The sequence below is a fragment of the Halictus rubicundus genome, chromosome 13 (genome assembly GCF_050948215.1).
Source record: "Halictus rubicundus isolate RS-2024b chromosome 13, iyHalRubi1_principal, whole genome shotgun sequence".
In the NCBI taxonomy this organism is placed as follows: domain Eukaryota; kingdom Metazoa; phylum Arthropoda; class Insecta; order Hymenoptera; family Halictidae; genus Halictus; species Halictus rubicundus.
Genome location: NC_135161.1, coordinates 166,695 through 188,755, shown reverse-complemented (window position 1 = coordinate 188,755; position 22,061 = coordinate 166,695).

Below are 22,061 nucleotides of genomic sequence, written 5' to 3'. Positions count from 1 at the left end.
CGCGACTCTCGCGGGTGCGCGAAGTGGTTATGGATGCTAGTTGGCGCGTGAGACGGTCGACCTTCTCTTCTAACGCGCGTAGGGAGGCGTCTCGGGACGAGACGGCAGCTATCGCGGATGTGCCGGTTCCGGAGGCCTCAACGACCTTGTCGGCTAATTCGGCGAGCTTCCGCGGCTCGGAAACGTTCGCCATGGCCAGGACGGCACGGACATGCGACGGCAGCTGTTCTAGAAATACGGCGCGAATTATTTCATCGCTGCAAGACCCGTCGTTCAGGTTGAGGAGGCGCGTCAATATCTGGGACGGTTTGCCCTCACTCAGAACTTCGCCCTTCAAGAGCTGTCGGAGCTTGCTCTCGGCAGAAACAGCGTAGCTAGATATGATTCGTGCTTTTATTCGGTCGTATAAATCCTCAGGAGGAGGCGACATGAATAGTATGTCCTTGACCGTAGTGACAACGTCGTACTTCAACGCGGCCACCACTACATCAGCCATTGTTTTTTGGTTGGTAATTCTTGCCGCGGACAAGGATGACTCGACTTGTGCGAACCAAAGCGCCGGATCTTCTTTGAAGAAATCGGGCACTTTTGGTTGCCGGTATGAATCGACGCGACCCTGTAACAGCGCATGAAGGAGTTCATCCTGAGTGAGCTGCGCGGGGGTAGTCATTTTGCGCGATTTCGCGAACACGCGTGTGTTTGGACCGGCAGCGAATTATTCGTAACGCGCGCTCTGCGCAGACGTACGCGGTTTCGCAAGGGCACGGCGCGACGCGGTAAACATGAACTACCCGGTGTCGTAGCGGTCACACGAGTCGACGGGGGAATCGACACGGCATAAACACAACAACGCGAAGGTCGCGAAACGGTCGAATCAACAGGCATACGAAAATGGCTTCGTAGATTATTCTCGCCACGAGGTACCGCGCGGCGATCACGATCGTTTACAATAATGAGGCGAAATTTCGCATAATCGGAACGATACCTGTCGGCGCACGCATGGTTGGGCTCGTCGATAGACTGGCTGCAATGTGATGCTCGTCAAGGCGCCGGTGGTCGGTGGCTTCACGCAATCAGCGGAACTCCAGCAAGCTCGTCCTCTGTAGACGTCCAGGATGGCATCAGATGTGCAGTGTTCGACCTCGTGCAGCGAGCGGATAGCTCGCCGCCTGGAACCGGCAACGGCAGCGTGCAGCGAGCGGATTGCTCGCCGCCAGGAACCGGCAATCTCTTCCTGGTGGTCTCCGTGAAAACGTGCACCTGTTTCCGGGCACGTGCAGCGTGGTTCTTGATTTCCAGATCACGTCGGGGTCACCAGTTGTAGGTTTAAGGGTCCCGCGGATAAATGCGGAACCAAGATGCAGCCTACTCTGCACAGAACCGCTGGGAGACTTTTTATCGATAGTGAGAAACTCGTGTATGTAACAGAACAACTTTATTCGACTTCACTTCGAGAGCGTAGGATCGAGACGTCTGTCTCGATCGAGAGTCCGGCGGCGAGAGAGTACATTAGGCGGTTCTCTCGCCTGCATTGCCCGAGGTTGAGAGTGCCAACCTCGTCGGAGCATATTCTCTAGGCGCGTGCCTAGGGGAATGGCGCGGCAGCGCCAATATCCCTACAGACTGTCGAAGTGGGATTGGAGGAAACTGCAAGCGTAGATTGTGGTACAGACGAGGTATAGGAGTAGACCAATCACCCAATGTATTTTTCTGTCTCACGCTCGGGGGGCTCTAGAGCCCCCGTACCATTCCGTGTCACATCCTACCGTATCATCCAGAACTAATATTGTGGAACCGATATTCTACAATGGCGCTGTTGCTGATATAATTTTAAATCTCATGTCGAGGATTCATATGATGAATGAAACAAAAGAATGTTGTTTCCTCTTAATTCCATTACGGCTGACACGCGAGTGCATCGAAGGAGACGTAATGTAATAATAATAATAACGTAACGTCTCCGGCTGAGAATATTTTGGTCCCGGATCGAATCCCGCATGGAATGATTTTTTTTTTTTCGTTAAACACTTTTTTCTTGTTCTTTCTACGACATCAGTCTTCTCCCCTGTGCAATTACAACTACAACAGTGTAATAACATAATTATAAGAAATTAAATTAGTTCAATATTAGCCAAAAGTAAGAATATAGTTTTGAAGGAACAGGGATATGTAAGGCGGGTGCCTTAGAATAAGTGTTCAAAATCAGGTTCGTGGCTGAGTCGTTTATTTAGCAATAGGAGTGATGTCGCGAGAGCGTCCGGCGTGGTTCAACTAAAACAGGCGATTCACTTCGACTCGCGGTTGAACTGTTATTGCGATTTAGCAGCGACCGGACTGGACTCTAAGTGACTCGGCGGAGAATCGGCTGTGACTAGACTTCGTGACTGACTACTCGCGTCGGTAGTCTGCTGCCTTATATCCTCGAAAATGCTTGTCGGCTGATTGGTGGAAGTCCTTGCGAGGAACTTCCACCAATCCGTGCATTTTGCATAACACGCCCCCGTTCCACGCCTCTCGTGCGTGAGAAGGGTGAGCGCGTCATTTTGTTAAAAACTAATTTTGGTGATGCAGCGGGGTGTCTTCCGGGCCCCGTGCCAAGTGCGGTACGTGACTGCTGGCTTACGTCAACGGGCCCAGCTTTCCCGGGTGATAGAAACCAGGCACGCGTCGCTGGGACACTCTAGGCTGGAGACCCTTAGACTACCCAAAATTTATGGCGTCCACTTGCGCTATTGAGTTCGTCGCTAGGAGCTACAAGGAAACATCTGTCCGCTAAGTGGCCAAAAAACGTTAAAGACGTTTTCCCACAAATAGCGTCTTATGCTGTGCAAACCATAAATCTTTCTTGGCGCTGGTGCGCTGAAGATTTCTCTTCCGGCGCCCAGCTAGCCGCTACAGTTTAAATTTAATTTAATAAAATACGACGTTGATATCACTAATTTCATTTGTGTTTTAGTTAACTAATTTCAGTTGTGATTCTCCATCCGCTTACATTGTATGCCGTTTGGCACTCGCTGGGTCTTCGACGTTCGGCGCTCGTCGGTCCTTGTCGGCCGTCGTCGCCGTTTATTCGTCGAGCTGGCAAAAGTTATCCGAAGATTTATTCGAAACCTTATAATAAATCTACGGATAAAAATGCTAAATACAGTCCAATTTGTACCGTGTTTAGTGTCATTTTAATCAGAAGAATGCCACGAATTAGTTGGCGCAAGTCCCATAAAAAAATCATGAAAAACAATGAAGTTTTGCAATTGGATTGGTAGTTGTTTCACACCGATATCTCGCGACTCTACGAGCTCGGAACTTCAAAGACCAGCGACCGACCAACAGCCTACATTGTAAGCAGATGGAGAATCGAGCATTATTGGCAATTTATGCTTTTATGTTTTTAATCAGTACAATATTGTTAAGACGAATGAGTTGTAGAGCTTATCCCGATCAAAATGAGTCCAAACACGACATCATTTGGGCTGTCTTTAATGAGATTTTTATCGTAACATTACGTATCAGTGAAACTTGTTCGATTACACTCGAATTTGACCTCATTTTCATCAGGAAAATCCCCTCCATTCGCTCGTCACAATTTCATGAGGATATATTGAAAAATCTAAAAGTTTAAACTTTCATACGTGCGCAATTCTCCAACCGCTTACATTGTATGTCGTCTGTCGTCGCTGGGTCTTTGAAGCTCGGCGCTCGGCAAAAGTTATTCGAAGATTTATTCGAAGCCTTCGAATAAAAGATACAGATGGAAGATGAAAAAATTATTCGAAGTTCGAATAAATCCACTTCGAATAAAAAACTTATCTTTATTCGTCGGATAAATTCTCGTCGAATAAAATTATTTATCCGATACTCGTCGAATAAAGATACTTTTTTTATTCGAACCTTCGAATAACGAATAAAGATAAAGTATCTTTTATTAGAATCGTTATTTAAATAATTTTTTATCTAAATAATGCCCAACTCTGGTAGGGAGCATGAGTAACTCCCTAGGGTCACGCCAGGTGGCCTAAGCGACAACAGCACTGCCAACCCATGCCCAGACGCGAGATGCCCTAGGGATATTATCCCGAGGCACTCTCGACGTCCTCACTAGAGCGGCAGTCTTCTCCAAGCATTTGTAGGGAGTATCGTTGACTCCCTAGTGCATCCGCTAGGCGACGCAGCGGGCGCCAATAAATAGGAGCACGACTCTATGTACCTAGGGATTTTCCCCGAGACACGCTCGGCGTCCTCCCTTGGCACCAGTCGCACTGAGTCTGCCGCCACGTGCAGATGCAAATAAAGTTCCTCTTGCCAACATACACGTGCCTAGTTCTTTTACCTGGATGGTAGGCCCCATACCTACAACTGGTGACCCCGACGTGATTGATATGGAGCCGCCTGCGCAAAACATGGCCGTAGCCGTGCACATGGCGAAATTCTGGGCGGAAAAACCAGCATTATGGTTTGCGCACCTGGACGCCCAGTTCGGTTTGCGCGGGATAACGCAAGAGGACACCAAGTACCACCACGTGGTGGCGCAACTGGATGTAAAAACCGCGCAAGAAGTAGAGGATATCCTGCTGAACCCGCCGGAGCAAAATAAGTATACGCGGCTAAAGGATGAATTAATCGCGCGGCTCTCCACTTCCAAGCAGAGGAAGATTAAGCAGCTCCTCGAACACGAGGAACGAGGAGACCGGACGCCGTCGCAGTTCCTGCGGCACATAAGGAGCCTGGCGGGCAACGAGGTGCCGGAGGATTTCATCCGGACTCTGTGGATGAGTAGGTTACCCGTCGCCATGCAATCGGTGCTGGCCACACAAGATGGCGTCGAGCTCGAGAAAGTGGCGGCCCTGGCGGACCGGATCAGCGAGGTCACGCCGGCGCAGATCCACCCAGCAGCGGCGGCAAACAATGTCGCAGCGCTCGGCGACATCAACGCCCTCGTTGAGCAAATTGCCGCACTGGTGACCACCAAGCTGGAGGGCAGAGGGCGCCAACCAAGGAGCAGCACGCCCAGCAGCCGGTACCGTAGACGTTCCCGGCCGAAGTCCAAGGCCGAATCTCGCCCCAGCGGCATCTGCTGGTATCACGGGCGATTCGGAACCAAGTCGACAAAGTGCACGAAGCCGTGCACTTTCCAGTCGGGAAACGACCTACAGAGTCGCTGATGGCGACAAGCGGCCCTGAGAGGACAGCACGTCGCCTCTTCGTAACCGACGCGACGACGAAGACCCAGTACCTGGTCGATACCGGGGCTGAGGTCAGCGTGTTCCCGCGGGAAAAAGTGACCGGTGCGCGAACGAAATCGAGCTACCTGCTGACCGCGGCGAACGGTTCACTAATTAACACTTACGGGCACGTAGTGATTAGTGTAGATTTAGGATTACGCCGGGCATTCCCGTGGACGTTTGTTATTGCAGACATTTCGCGACCCATTATTGGTGCGGACTTTTTAGCCCGATTCGGTCTCCTGCCGGACGTTCAGGACCGTCGGTTGATCGACAAAATCACCGGCCTATCGGTAACCGGAACAATACCGACCGGCACGGTCGAATCGGCTCAATGCGTGGCACCAGTGCGGGACAGTGCGGTATACGCGCTGTTAAAACAATTTCAGGGTATTACGCGTCCCTCAGTGTGTGGCAGTGCGGTGAAACACGATGTTAAGCATCACATCGTGACGACACCGGGACCTCCCGTATCGCAGCGACCGCGGCGTCTCACGACGGACCGGCTGAAGGCGGCGAAACGGGAATTCGAGTATATGCTGCAACAGGGCATCACTCGTCCGTCAAAAAGTGCCTGGGCATCGCCGTTACACCTGGTGCCCAAAAAGAATAGTGAGTGGCGTCCGTGCGGGGACTATCGCGCGTTGAACGCTAGGACGGTACCCGACGCGTACCCAGTGCCGCACATTCAAGACTTCGCGCAGAGTTTGCACGGGAAAACGGTTTTTTCGAAAATAGACCTAGTGCGCGCGTACCATCAGATCCCGGTCGCGGAAGCAGACATTCATAAGACCGCGATCACTACGCCGTTCGGGTTATTCGAATTCCCGGTAATGACTTTTGGACTGCGTAACGCCGCGCAAACGTTCCAACGTTTTATGGACGAGGTAGTGCGCGGGTTAGACTTTGTTTATGTTTACATTGACGACGTGCTGGTGGCGTCGGACTCAAAAGAGCAACACCTCGGACACTTGGAACAATTGTTCCAGAGGTTCGCCAAGTTCGGGGTAGTGATAAATTCGGCAAAGTGCGAATTTAGCGTCCCGGAGGTGCCTTTCCTCGGGTTCACGGTCGGCAAAGCAGGGATTTGCCCGTTGGCCGATAAGGTGGAGGCCATCACTCGTTACCCCAAGCCGGTAAACCAAGCCGAACTCAGCAGGTTCCTGGGCATGGTAAACTTTTACCGGCGGTGCATCCCTGGGGCGGCGAACATCCAAGCTCCACTCGTGGCTTGCCTGACATCAGGCAAGAAGAGCGAGCCCGTGGAGTGGACACCGGAGGCAGACGCGGCGTTCACGAGGACGAAGGCGGCTTTGACAGCTGCAACCACACTAGTGCATCCGTCAGCCAAGGCCAAACTGGCCATGATGGTGGATGCCTCGGACATCGCGTAGGGAGCAGTGCTGCAGCAGTTCCGGCAAGGTACCTGGGAACCGCTTGCTTTCTTTTCTAGGAAGCTGAACCCGGCGCAGCGGAACTACAGCGCGTACGACCGAGAGCTGCTGGCAATGTACGCGGCGGTGAAATATTTCCGCCACGCGGTGGAAGGCAGGAATTTCACCATTTTCACCGACCACAAGCCGCTGACCTTCGCCCTCAGCCAGAAGCCGGAGAAATGCACACCCATTCAGTTCCGCTACCTGAACTACATCGCACAATTCACCACAGATGTGCAGCACGTCAAGGGCGCAGAGAACACCACCGCCGATGCCCTATCGCGCATCGAGGAAGTGGTTGCACCGGTGGATTTTCACGAGCTCGCCGACGCGCAAGGTTCGGACGCCGAGCTGCAGCGGTTGATGGCAGACCCCCGAGGCCTGGTCATCAAGAAGATCCGCCTCCAGCAGCCCAACGTAGACGTGTACTGCGACATTTCCACCGGCCAGGCACGCCCACTCGTGCCAGCAGCTTTTCGCAGAGCCATCTTTAACAGCCTACACGGTCTGGCACACGCCGGACCCAAGGCAACCGTGAGGCTGGTCACGCAGCGCTTCGTCTGGCCGTCCGTCAAGAAGGATTGCCGCACCTGGGCGCAGACGTGCATGCGGTGCCAACGGGCGAAGGTTTCACGACACGTGTCGACGCCGGTCGGGGAGTTCACAGCCCCCACCGCGCGTTTCGACCACATTCACGTGGACATCGTTGGACCACTGCCGCACTCCAGGGGCTACACGCACTGCGTGACCGTCATCGACCGCTTCTCCAGATGGCCGGAGGCGTTTCCAGTGGCTGATATCAGCGCGGAGACCGTCGCGCGAACGCTGTTCGCGGGCTGGATTTCGCGCTACGGCGTTCCACTGAGGATAACGACGGACCAGGGTCGGCAGTTCGAGTCCGTGCTATTCAAGACATGGGCACGAGCGCTGGGAGCGGAACACCATCGAACGACAGCGTACCACCCACAGGCCAACGGGGCCGTAGAACGCCTTCATCGGCAGCTGAAAGCGGCCATCATGTGCCGCCAGGAGGAAACCTGGTCGGAGGCGCTTCCGGCAGTCCTGCTCGGCATCCGGGCAGCAGTCAAAGAGGACAGCGGGACGACACCAGCAGAAGTGGTCTACGGGGAGACTCTGCGTCTACCCGGCGACCTGATTGCGGGCAACGACCAGGTGGAACTATCCGTCTTCGTGGAGCAGCTGCGAGACCACATGAAGTCGCTTAAGCTGGCTCCGAAGGCGCATCACGGTCATCGACGGGTGTTCGTGTTCAAAGACCTCGACACGGCATCGCACGTGTTGGTGCGTCGCGACGCGGTTAAAAAACCGCTACAACCACCGTACGAGGGACCATATTTAGTTTTAAGCCGTAGTGATAAGAACTTTGTACTTAGAATAGGACAACGCGACGTAAACGTTAGCAAGGACAGGCTTAAGCCAGCGTTTCTGGTCAGCGAGAACTAGTGGTACCGAACCATCATGTGCAATACCAGCTAGGGCCTCCCAAAGACAGAGCAATTTTCCTGTGTACCGATAAATATTATGTTTACATCTAAGTTCTTGTTCCTACAAAGTTTAAATAGTCGTTTGTATATATTTCGTAGTTATAGCACCGTGGATTTATGTATATATGTTATATTTTGTTTTTATATATATAGCGCGATAACCAAAGAGCAGAATTAGCATGTCTGTCTGCGTCTCACCCGCCATTACTGGCGAGGGGGGTGGTGTAGGGAGTATCGTTGACTCCCTAGTGCATCCGCTAGGCGACGCAGCGGGCGCCAATAAATAGGAGCACGACTCTATGTACCTAGGGATTTTCCCCGAGACACGCTCGGCGTCCTCCCTAGGCACCAGTCGCACTGAGTCTGCCGCCACGTGCAGATGCAAATAAAGTTCCTCTTGCCAACATACACGTGCCTAGTTCTTTTACCTGGATGGTAGGCCCCATACCTACACATTAAAGAGAGTCATAACGCCAATCACGTGTAGTAAAAAAATGTTTCAGACAAAATTGACTTGTTTTTTCCGGTAGAATCTAAATATGTAACATTTTATAGGGGGTTCCATTTAAAATTATAAAGGTACCTCCCCTCTCCCGTTAAAAGGGAAGGGAGGCCACTTCACGTTTATGTAGTCAGAAAGGCCCTTCAATTCCATGCAATTTAAGACTAAGAACTTTAAAATCGATGGCATAGTTTTCGAGATATTGAGCTGTTCAGAGTTATGTGGGCCACCCTGTATAACGGTGTTACTACGCTGTCCGTACTGGACGGACCTTGTATCTCGCGTCTAGCTGTTTCGCGAGTTTCCTCGTTGCCATTCGGTGAATAAACGTTGTTATTTTATCGTTACCTGACGCCTTTATTAATCGTGAGGTGTGGGTCTCACGCAGTAAACCTGTACCGACTTCGCCGCGAACACGTGGCGCGTCCATGTTGGACTATCATATATTGCAAGCGTTCTCTCTCGAGAACGTGTGGCCTGTGGCCACTGGTGACCCTGTTTTCTGTACTACGTGCTCATCGTACAGCCCCCACGTTCGTGGAGGACAGTCTGAGTCTACGCTCACCGATGTGGTGTGTCCCACTACAGAGGAAGTCGACAGACAGACCACTTCAATATATCTTTCTCTAAAATCCCCACACGTATTTTTCGAGCGACACATTCTCCCGTAAGGCTGGCAGTCTTTTCGAGTCGAGTCGAGTACTCGCACCGATGCGAGCTGCTCGCAACAAAGCGAACGGCTCGTACCGATGTGACACCCTAATCTCAACCAGAACCTATATTTTATATAGGAACACTTGGTCGTAAGATTAGGAAGACCACCCGCTTTTCCTCTGAAACTATTTCTATATGAGATAAGGAAAAGCGCCCCTTTTTCCTCCGATAAGATAAGAACACTCGGTTCTATCCAAAAAACTATTTCTTAGATAAAGAACACTCCACTTTCTCCGACGCGATAAGATAAGAACACCCGGTTCTATCTTATAACTATTTTTTAGACATAATAAGATAAGAACACCCCGCTTTCTCCGACGCGATAAGATACGAACACCCGGTTCTTCCCCATTCGTCAAGACATGGGAAAGAACCCCCACTCTCGCCCAAAATCCACATATATAAGCACCCTCAAATAAAGCCAAAACAGTTGTCGTACTAAAAACCTCTCAGAACGCATTAAGTCTATCCTGAGTCCTCCTAGAATAAGATACGTCTTATTCCAACAAACTCCGAAGTCTCAGTAGTGTTCGCGTTACCACCGCGCACCGTGACATTTTGGCGATCCTGCCAGGATAGACGCGTTGTTCGGTATTTGGTGAATCTGCAAACTTGAAGAACTCTATCTACGGAAGGGCCATCCTCAAGGGCCACGGCCAGCAGATTTCCACCACGGACAACGATTTAAGGTATTCCTTCGTTCACTACAGAAACCCTGTTCCTTTCTACCGATCCGAATCAGACTCTGACAGTGACACAAGAATATCCAGCATGACAACTCTAAGTACAACAACAGCGCTTCAAGCTATCATGGAAAAGCTGACAAGTCTCGAGACTACGGTCCGGACTTTGCAGAAGACCAACGAGGTTTTACAGAAAAATACTGAGATTCTGGAGAAGGAAAACCTCAACAGAAACAAAGAATTAAAAGATCTAGCTAGTAAATTGCAGCTGGAATTCCAAACTTCGAGGACCGAAGCGTCTACGAACGCTTCGATCGCTACATACGACACGGCAGTACGACCGTTACCCGGGGATCCTAGGTACGCCAACCCACACCATCAAGACGACGTACTGACCGACAACGAATCAGAAATACAAGAACGTGACAACTGTAGGGTAAGACCAAACGATTCCTCTTTGCTTCCCGCTACAGAGATTATTCGAACAATTAAAACGTTGAACGGGAAAGACGACAACGGAATCGAAGATTTTATTACGGACGTGAAACAAGCCAGAAATTCATGTTCCAATCGCGACTTTCTGCTTAAATTAATACTCTCCGAAAAGATAATAGGACAAGCCGAAAGAGCAATTCGTTTCATGAGAATTGGAACCTACGAGGAGCTGTACGAAGCACTACGCCAGAATATCGACAGTCCAGTCACCGTGGGAACTGCCCGCCATCGACTCGAGAATTTGAAACAAGGATTCAACGAGAACATACAATCCTACAACCTGAGGTTCCGTCAACAATTAAACGAACTTAAGTATGCTGTACAAAACAAACACGATTGACCGATTGCCAGGAGAATCGCACTAGAGGAGGAAGAAGAAAACGCCATCACTCTGTATACGCAGAATCTTCGCTACGAACTAGGAAGACTAGTGATACCTAGTAAACCAAAGACCCTCTCAAAAGCCCAGGCAATGTCAGCCGACATGGAATTGTGGCTGAAAGACGCTCAACAATTGCAACAACGAGCAACACGATCCCAACCACTCCATAAAACTCAACCACCTCCTACCCGTAGCTCTACCTCCATACCCCGACCAGTCGCTAACATGCCTCAATTCTCCCGTAACCTTCCTAAATGTGAAAAATGTGGACGCATTGGACATTCCAAGGAAAGGTGTTACGCCGGTCAAAATTTTCCGATCATTCAGCCTCGGCTTCCGGCACGAACTCATATCACCAGAGAAGAGCCATGTGTCGAAATGGATACAAAACCAATGCAAATCCCACAACCTCCTCCAAAGGAAGAACTCCCAGTTCAACCTCTGATCCATCCATTCCCCGAGTGCATACCACCACCGGACGACTCCGACACATACTTGTTAAATTGCATGGATCAACCAAACCAATAAGACTACTACTGGATACCGGAGCAGGACTCAACCTAATCAAATATTCCTGCATCGACCCCCAAAAAATAGTACAAAATCACAAAAAATTCTCCACCGGTACTCAAATCCATACATCTAACCAATCTATTTTATTACAAAATCACTTATTTCACATCATACCAGATTCATTTCCATTACTGGAAGACGGAATAATAGGATTACCATTTCTAGAAAGATACAAATATAATATAAATCAACATTTTTTGTCCTTAGGAAATCGACAAATCCCTCTGCGATTAGAACGTTAGATACCTGCCAATACTTGCAAAGTGCTACCAGCCATTCTGAACGAGGAAGTTACAAAAGTTTGCTATATCAACACAGGTAACGAACTAATTAATTCAATTGAAATAGAGGAACCATCATTTACTGAACGAATGAACAATTTAAGGCAAAAAATACGTTTAGATCATATTGAGAAAGAACTTAGAGATCCAATTTCAAAAATCATTAATAGCTACTCAGACATCTTTTCGTTAGAAACCGAACCGCTCCCTCATTCTCCTACCACTCAACACGAAATCACCCTAAAAGAAAACAAAATAATAAACCTTAAATCCTACAGACCCCCCGAATGCCATAATTTTCGGCGCTCGACTTATCCGCTGGATTTCATGAAATTCTTTTACATCCCGACTCCAAAAAATATACGGCCTTCTCTACCCCAGACGGTCATTTTCATTAGAAACGCATGCCATTTGGTTTAAAGAACGCTCCCGCTACTTTCCAACGTATGATGGACAGATCTCTTCACGGACTCATAGGAAAATATTGTTTCGTTTACATGGACGATATCATAATATTCGGCTCAACAATACAAGAGCACAATAAGAATCTTGCAATAGTATTCGAAAGACTTAGACAATGCGGACTGAAACTTCAACCAGACAAATGCGAATTCCTGAAACCAGAATTAGAATATTTAGGACATTTAATAACTAAAGACGGTATAAAGCCCAATCCCGCTAAATTAAAAGCAGTCAAAGACTTCAAACAGCCCACCAATCCAACAGAAGTAAAATCATTCCTTGGGTTAGCAGGATATTATAGAAAATTTATTCGCAACTTCTCTAAAATAGCTAAACCGCTTACAGATTTGACCAAGAAAGACGTTCCTTTTCATTGGACAGACCTACAACAGATCAGTTTTGACGAATTGAAAACAAAATTAACTTCTAGCCCAGTTTTACAATACCCCGATTACACCAAACATTTCGTTTTGACCACAGACGCTTCAAATGAAGGGTTAGGCGCGATATTATCCCAAGACGGACACCCTTGTTGTTTCATTTCTAGAACTCTTAACCCGGCCGAGAAAAATTATACAACCACCGAGAAAGAATTATTGGCAATAGTTTGGAGCATTAAACGTTTGAGACAATACCTACTAGGACGACGATTTACGATACGTACTGACCACCAAGCCCTGAAATGGTTGCAGAATGTTAAAGATCCCTCGTCGCGTTTGATGAGATGGAGATTAAAGCTAGAAGAATACACATATGATATAGAGTACACTAAAGGGAAAGACAATCCGGCAGCTGACGCCCTTTCGAGAATCCACATGACACGGGACGAACTTGACCAGTTGATAGCTGAAACCCTAGATGACCTTAACGAACAAGACTTACAGACATTCAACAACATCACAAACTCACCAAGAATAGAATCAACTATTATAAATCCCGTCCCTTCTACATCCACCTGTATAACACCCCAAGAACCGATTGCTTCCACCTCAACCGGTATAACTCACCAACCACCCTCACTTATCGAACAAGAACCTCTAAATAGAATAACTTTATCCTACAACGACTACCTCTTGTGGAAACAAAATCCTTGTACAACTTCCCTAACTAAAAAACCAAATGCGAGGCACTGGACACAAATTACGAAAGAAACTTTAGGTAGATTCAACGAAGAAAACTGGCTGAATATTTTACACAATATAGTTATAGATTCTGATTACCCAAAAATTGGTATAAACGACAAAACTTTTTCCGGGCTCGATATGGTACACATTCAGCTTATTCTCACGTATTTACAATCAAAATACCCTGGTAAAAACATATCCTTCTCTAAATCCCCTCCTAGAGATTATACAGAAGAAGATAAACTCGAGATTATTAAAGATGCACACAACGCTTACACGACACAACATTTCGGAGAAAATAAAACGATCGCTCGGATCAGATAGAATCACTCCTGGACCCACCTAGATAACGACGTGAAGCATTTTATCAGTCATTGCGAAACTTGCCAAACTGAAAAACTAACGCGCATCAGACAAAAGGAATTAGCAATAATCCCCGACACACCCTTAGAACCAAACGACAAAATAGCTATGGATATTTTCGGACCCCTACCAAAAACAAGAAACAAGAATCAGTACATACTATCGATCCAAGACATGTTGACAAAATATCTAACACTTATACCTCTCCCAAATACAAAAGCCGCCACAATAATTCCACAATTAATCGATAGTTACATCTATATATTCTCTTCACCTAAACATATTCTAACAGACAGAGGATCTAACTTTTTATGCGAACTCATGCAACAATTTGAAGAACATTTCAACATAAAACATTGCAAAACCACAGCCTTCCACCCACAGTCCAACGGTAGCCTAGAAAGAACACACGCAGTAGTCAAAGATTTAATTAGGACTTGTACTAACGATAAAAAGAACGAATGGGACGAAGTATTGAAAGTAATATCCATGGGTTATAACACCGCGATACACGAAGGAACTGGTTTCACCCCCTTTGAGCTCACATTCGGACATGCAGCCAATCTTCCTTCCACAGTAGCCAATACTCCTTCTCTCACCAAAGATGAACTGTTTAAGCTATGGAAAATAAAGCATAAAAATTACTTAGAGATAGCCCACAAGACTATTCAGAGCAATAAAGAAAAATACAAGAAACAGCAGGATAAACGAATTATTCGCCTACATTCAACGTTCAACATAAATGATAAGGTTCTCATTTACAATAATAGCAAAAGCAATAAACTAGATTCTGAATGGCTGGGACCAGGTATAATAACCCAAGTATCTCCTCCTACTTATTCTGTTCTCTACAAAAACAAAAGCTATAAGATCCATGGTAACAGGTTAAAATTATTCCGTGTTTCAGGGCAATGAATAAACTTAACACAAACATTTAACATTGTAAATCTCGACGACATTCCAGATACGCTACCACAAAGCACCTACTCTCACACGAACATACACCGATTTCGAAATTTCGCTAGATAACCTAGACAATAAAATAAGCAAGTTCTGAAATACGAAACGCATCATAACATGGACGTCAACCGGATGGTCCATACTCCAATGGACAGGATACATCGCCATCGCAGGTTGTTTCATCTACGGGCTCAACAAATGTGGGGCCTTCCACCTGCTCAAGACCTGTGGAGGACTGACCCTAAACATCTGCTGCATCTCCAGCAAAGCCACCATCGAAGGCGACAGACGACAAACAACAATCTCGACTGCTCCACCAGAAGATGAAGACTTCTTCAGACCCATACATAGAACCCCAACCGTGAAATTCCAAGAACCCACCATTAGACTCATAGAAAGACCCAAGCGCATTAAATTTACAAAATAGTTTTTCAGGGGAAAAAACAGTCTAAAAAGGGGGGAATGTGACACCCTAATCTCAACCAGAACCTATATTTTATATAGGAACACTTGGTCGTAAGATTAGGAAGACCTCCCGCTTTTCCTCTGAAACTATTTCTATATGAGATAAGGAAAAGCGCCCCTTTTTCCTCCGATAAGATAAGAACACTCGGTTCTATCCAAAAAACTATTTCTTAGATAAAGAACACTCCACTTTCTCCGACGCGATAAGATAAGAACACCCGGTTCTATCTTATAACTATTTTTTAGACATAATAAGATAAGAACACCCCGCTTTCTCCGACGCGATAAGATACGAACACCCGGTTCTTCCCCATTCGTCAAGACATGGGAAAGAACCCCCACTCTCGCCCAAAATCCACATATATAAGCACCCTCAAATAAAGCCAAAACAGTTGTCGTACTAAAAACCTCTCAGAACGCATTAAGTCTATCCTGAGTCCTCCTAGAATAAGATACGTCTTATTCCAACAAACTCCGAAGTCTCAGTAGTGTTCGCGTTACCACCGCGCACCGTGACACCGAAGAGAGCGGCTCGCACCGAAGAGAGCGGCTCGCACCGAAGAGAGCGGCTCGAAATAAAATCAGGCGTAAAATGACATAATGCGAGTTACAGCGGGAAGATCAGCACATCGATATTATCAAGCATTTTAGTATATTGGCAATGCTAAATGTTTGCGATGTTTTATTATATATTTTGATAGTGAAATGTTGATTCAGAATTTGTATAACCCTTATTGAAAATAATTATGCAATAACAACTATTTCCTAGATTTATGTAAATAACTAGCTGTGATCTGTAAAGAACGGTATTTTATATATTCCTTTATATTATACCCCGGTTCAGTGTACAGTCGTAAAAATGTGTTGTTGCAAAATTGTTTATAATGTTGAAAATTAACGTTAAACTTCGTTAAATAGTTTTTGAAAGGAATGGATATATAAATATTGTATAATATTGATGTGTATTTATACGAGGTCGCCGCCACGTCTACAATGTATGTTGGCGGTTCGTCAGCGTGCTCTTTGCACAGGCCGCCACACTGGTACTCGCACCAAAGGTCAAAAGACTGAATTCTGGTAAGCTGAGAAAAACTGTTTAACAGAATCTGGGCTAACTAACCTGAGAATAGATTGTCTTAGACTTTTATATTTTTCGATAATGAATAACGAGCTAGTGACTCGATGGGGAGGAAAGAGCGAAACGCATACGCATGCAGGTAGATCAAATACCCAGAGCGGATGACCGAAGTGGGCGCGTGCAGGCGATCCGGTCATAAACCTTAGGTCGCTGATGAGAGCCCTACTGTCCCATTGTACGGAAGTACACTTTTTAGAAGAAATGGTCGAGATAACGAACCAAAAAGGCAGTAAACCATTTTCACACTGCACAATTATAAACATGGAGATAGCGCAGGTTGCTTAGCGAGAAACGTGCGGCCGCTTCTCGTTATACATTATGCAGTCAGTCTCATAATTGATGGCAGACACTTTAAATCAGAATAACTTTTTTTATAAATCGACCAAACGACTTCAGCTTTTCTGCCAAACTAGATAGATTAATTTACTAGTTGACATGTAATGAAAACTCAGGAAAAATTGCGTTATATAATTGCGTTAATTGTCGAGCTAGGAAGTAGATTTAACTTTGCTGCCACTACGAATTATTTGGTAGTTAGCATGATTTTGGACCATCGTATAAAAGATCGACTGTTATCCACGGAGAAGAGCCGACATATTTTGGATTCTAAGGCTGATTTTTGATAATTTTTTTCAGATTTTTTTGTTACAAACTGTGGTCGTAAAAAAATGAAAAACCTCCAAAAAATCAGAAAAATGCAGATTTCTCAAAAATGTGAAAACATGCTATTCTACTGTTTAGTTACATTGTTAAAGTACTATAACAGGCAGTGTCGTCAATTTTTTGTTAGATTTTTTGTTGTGGGACATCATCGTCAAAAAACAAGAAAAACCGAATTTTTTCGACGTTTTTGCTATTAGGAGGAAAGTTACACTTGTTGGTTTTATCGCAGGTATATATTAAGTAATTTTTAGCATTATTAAATTGAAACAAGTAATTCTTTGACCTAAGAAATGTGATTTAAGAGAAAGAATAAATTGTATTTTGTGTGATATATACCAGAATGTTCGTAAAGTTTTGTAACATCGCCGGACGTGTGTCGAACTAAGGAGCGGATACGCTGGGGTTCTTATCCCGTCGGTGGTAAATGTTTTTTCCCATACATCATCTTTATTTTTTCAATTTCTTATATTATTTATTCATGTGATTTTAACAATATTTTTTTAATGTTTTAAAAATATTGAAGTAACATTGATTAGGCAATGAATATTTATATTATTGTGTTCGTCCACGATTTCCGCCAGATATGAAATTGCTTGTGAAAATTGGTAAGATTCCGGGAAAAGAATTTTGAAATCTACTTCTGTCATTTCCAGAAAATCAAGAAATCAATACTGTTTGAAATGGAATCTTTTTGCGGTTCCAATTGTTTTGACCATCTTAATCGGCTATGCCCTTTTAAATCTTATCACCTATACTTGCACAGTACCGAATGACAGGCTGCTGGAACTTCCAAGTTGGAAGGTTGTAGACTGGCACATATTGGCACGAATGCGTATAAATACATATCAATATTATACAATATTTATATATCCATTCCTTTCAAAAACTATTTAACGAAGTTTAACGTTAATTTTCAACATTATAAACAATTTTGCGACAACACATTTTTACGACTGTACAGTGAACCGGAGTATAATATAAAGGAATATATAAAATACCGTTCTTTACAGATCACATCTAGTTATTTACATAAATCTAGGAAATAGTTGTTATTGCATAATTATTTTCAATAAGGGTTATACAAATTCTGAATCAACATTTCACTATCAAAATATATAATAAAACATCGCAAACATTTAGCATTGTCAATATACTAAAATGCTTGATAATATCGATGTGCTGATCTTCCCGCTGTAACTCGCATCATGTCATTTTACGCCTGATTTTATTTCGAGCCGTTCGCTTCGTTGCGAGCAGCTCGCATCGGTGCGGGTAGCTCGCATCGATGCGAGTAGCTCGCATCGTGCGAGTACTCGACTTGACTCGCACAATCGAGCCGAGCTAAGCTCGGCTCGTATTTTCGGGTACTCGCACAGCCCTACCTGGCACCCACTTTGAGACTTGCAGTTTAAGGGGGCCGGCAGGGTTTAGAATCCATATGCTTATGCATGGGTCAAAACCTTTTCAAACTATCGCTTCAATATTGCAATGAGCAGTTTAGAAGTGGTCACTTATGTTTCCTAAAAGTCCAATTTATGTCTGTATAGAGCTCAAATTTCGAATTTCTACCTCATCGTGGAGTAATTAACAATATTCGGCAGAAAATTCGAATTCTGAAGCAAGTATGACGTCACAAGATGGCTGCCGCTGAGAGATTCTCTTAATTTCGCGAGATTTAGTGTTCGTATCGTAAAAAGGGCTCTATACAGACATAGCGAAGACATGTACAAACACGGTGGTATGCATTTTTAATTGATTACTTTCTTATTTAAGACGTAAAATGACTAGAAAAAAGGCACAATTTTGCGGTTCCGGTTAGTAGCGCCACGGTCTCTCCGCGGCAAACACTGTACGTTGCGATAGAATACGGTCGATAATGCAGATCGATAGTACAGGTTTACGTATGTACGATATGTATGCTGCCGAATATTGTAAATTACTCCACGATGAGGTAGAAATTCGAAATTTGGGCTTTATGCAGACATAAATTGGACTTTTAGGAAACACAATTGACCACTTCTAAACTGCTCATTGCAATATTGAAGCGGCAATTTGAAAAGGTTTCTGACCCTTGCACTTGTCGCTACGCATCTCGTAACGTCAGGCTTCTTTCGAACGCCTCGCGACCGGCGGCAAGCTGCCGAATATTGTTAATTACTCCCCGATGAGGTAGAAATTCGAAATTTGGGCTCTGTACAGACATGTATTGAACCTTTGGGAAAGACAATTGACCATTTATAAACTGCTCGTTGCAACATTGAAGCGGCAATTTGGAAAGGATTCTGACCCTTGCACGTGTCGCTACGCGTCTCGTAACGTCAGGTTGCTTCGAAATATCCGTTATATTCCAGTAACTAACTAGAATGAAATATGTTGTTGTCCATGTGACAGTAGAAGAGGTTTAGCAATAATTTCTTTTTTGCAGCTTGAGGACTATTTTTAGAAATTACAGGCGAAGTTTGCAATTTCTGCCTACATTGTCGATGAACGAGCTTCGCTTGCGAATTATGGAAAAAATGTGGTCACTTTCCCTGAAATTTCCCCTTCAAAATGAACCCTTCAGAAGAATGGAGAATTCTGATTGATTATGTATAGATGTTAGTTTGTATGTGAATTGAATATGTTCTACAAGAAAGGTGTCATTGCTCAGTGAAAACCACGAGAACGTGGTGAACGTGGTGATTATTTACTTGACAATTAGGGTTTCATAAAATATACTTCAAAACCAGAATTTCATGTTGTCGGCTTTGCAGTCTGCAAGGTACTGTCTGCAAAATATATGTTTAAATAAAAATTTCAAATAACGAATAAAAGATAAAAAAAATTTTATTCGTCATTCGAAGGTCATATCGTCGATTTGGGAGTTCTAGTCTTACAAGGAGAGGCCACGTCCTTCGGGTCACCGATTCGGTTGAAACTTTGCAGACTTATAGATCTCGTTCTCCTCTTTACGAATATATACCATTATAGGGGCAGATACGCAATACTTTTCGAGATATTGACGATTGAAGTTTCATTATTTCCCATGTAATGCCATATTTTTGCTAGCCTACAACAAGAGTCGGTGTGGCGCAACGGTAGCGTGCCAAGTTTTCAGCCGGACGACCAGGGTTCAAATCCTGCCGACTAACGCATTTTTTTTTAAATTTTATTATGTTTTATCATTGCATATTTATATTATTAATTTCAAACGATTAAATTTCACGCATAAAATTGCATTTTGAATTACAAATAACATGTATTTATTTACTAACAAAAGGATTATTTACTATTGTTATATATTAAATAATAGTTAATAGTAATTAAATAATAATAGTAATGTACGACACATTATTTCTAACCGAAGAAGGAAACACCACATGTACTCTTCGAGTTATTCCACCAAAATGTACACCACTAGTACAACCTTGCGACGTGTACTTTTATAGACAGGTAAAAAATTTATTAAAAAAAATTCAAAACTGTACATATTTAATTGAACAAAATCGAGAAATTGCAAGCAGAGAAGATGCAATTAAAATACATTCTCTCATTCATAAGCAATTGTCTGCAGTAATTTTTAAACCAATGTTACAATACGCATGGTTCGCCGCTGGACTATCGAACGATAGGGAAATTTTTGAAAATGTAAACCAGCTGTGCTTCCCAATGGAACTATTAAAAAACAAATGTTCATGTGACCAATGTGTATTTATACGATGTGCAAGGTGTTCGCTTCATTGTGTTTTGTTTGCTTCTACGACAAATACCACTGCTGTACATAACAACAACTGTAAGTATTCTACAATAAATATTCTACTTCTGTTAGTAAATAAATACATGTTATTTGTAATTCAAAATGCAATTTTATGCGTGAAATTTAATCGTTTGAAATTAATAATATAAATATGCAATGATAATGAAATGAAAAAAAATGCGTTAGTCGGCAGGATTTGAACCCTGGTCGTCCGTCTGAAAACTTGGCACGCTACCGTCGCGGCACACCGACTCTTGTTGTAGGCTAGAAAAAATACGGCATTACATGGGAAATAATGAAACTTCAATCGTCAATATCTCGAAAAGTATTGGGTATCTGCCCCTATAATGGTATATATTCGTAAAGAGGAGAACGAGATCTATAAGTGTGCAAAGTTTCAACCGAATCGGTGACCCGAAGGACGTGGCCTCTCCTTGTTAGAATTTAATGGAAAAAGGGCGACACGTTTTTTGAAATGTCTGTAAAATCAACAATTTATAAGAGATCGAAAAATCCTTTGAGATTCGGTCACTAAACACTACATATATTAAAATTTGAATAAAAGCCGAAACATTACTATAACAGGGATGACCCATAGTTCTCGAGGTAAAAAAAGGGTCATTTAGTCGTAAATAGGGATGTGCGGGCCGCCCGATTGTCGGGCGCCCGAATCGTCGGGTCGGGTCGCAGAAAGTCGGGCGCGCGATACGTCATGAATGTCATGACACATCGGGCGGCCCGAGCGTTTCGGGCTACCCGAGAGTTTCGGGAAGCCTGCTCGACTTCGTCGGGCTGGTTCGGAATGAATCGGACAAGTTCGGGCGAGCGAGTTATCGCGATACCTGAGATTCAACTCTGCGTTCTTATGAAATACATAATGGTAACTGTTGCGGATAGAATTAAGATCGTGCAGTGTCCGTCACGCAGATATAGTGGTAATTAGATATCAACGAATTCCGACAATATTTCATTGTATGGAAATACACGTGTATTGTAAAGGATATGGAGGGAGGATGGAGCAGACCGGTATTAGCTGAAAATTGTACATTGTGGAAAACTATCGAACGATGGTCACCCGAATCTCGTGCGCGCGTTGTGACAAAGCGATTGCGTTCTGTTGCATATCAAGCCAGTGCGTGTAAAGGTAGACGCGACGCGTCTACCTTAGGCCGCAATAAACCTCAAAAATAGGGGAGACGTCCCCACGGAATGAAGGTTTACTAGCGTGCACGGAGAGACCGAAAGGTTAATCCGGGGCCGCCAGGCTAAGGAAAGGTCGCGAGATTCGGGAAGTGCCAACATAATGAGCGTGATATTGTTAAATTGATTGTCTGGTGTACGTTCTTGTGCTTACAATGGG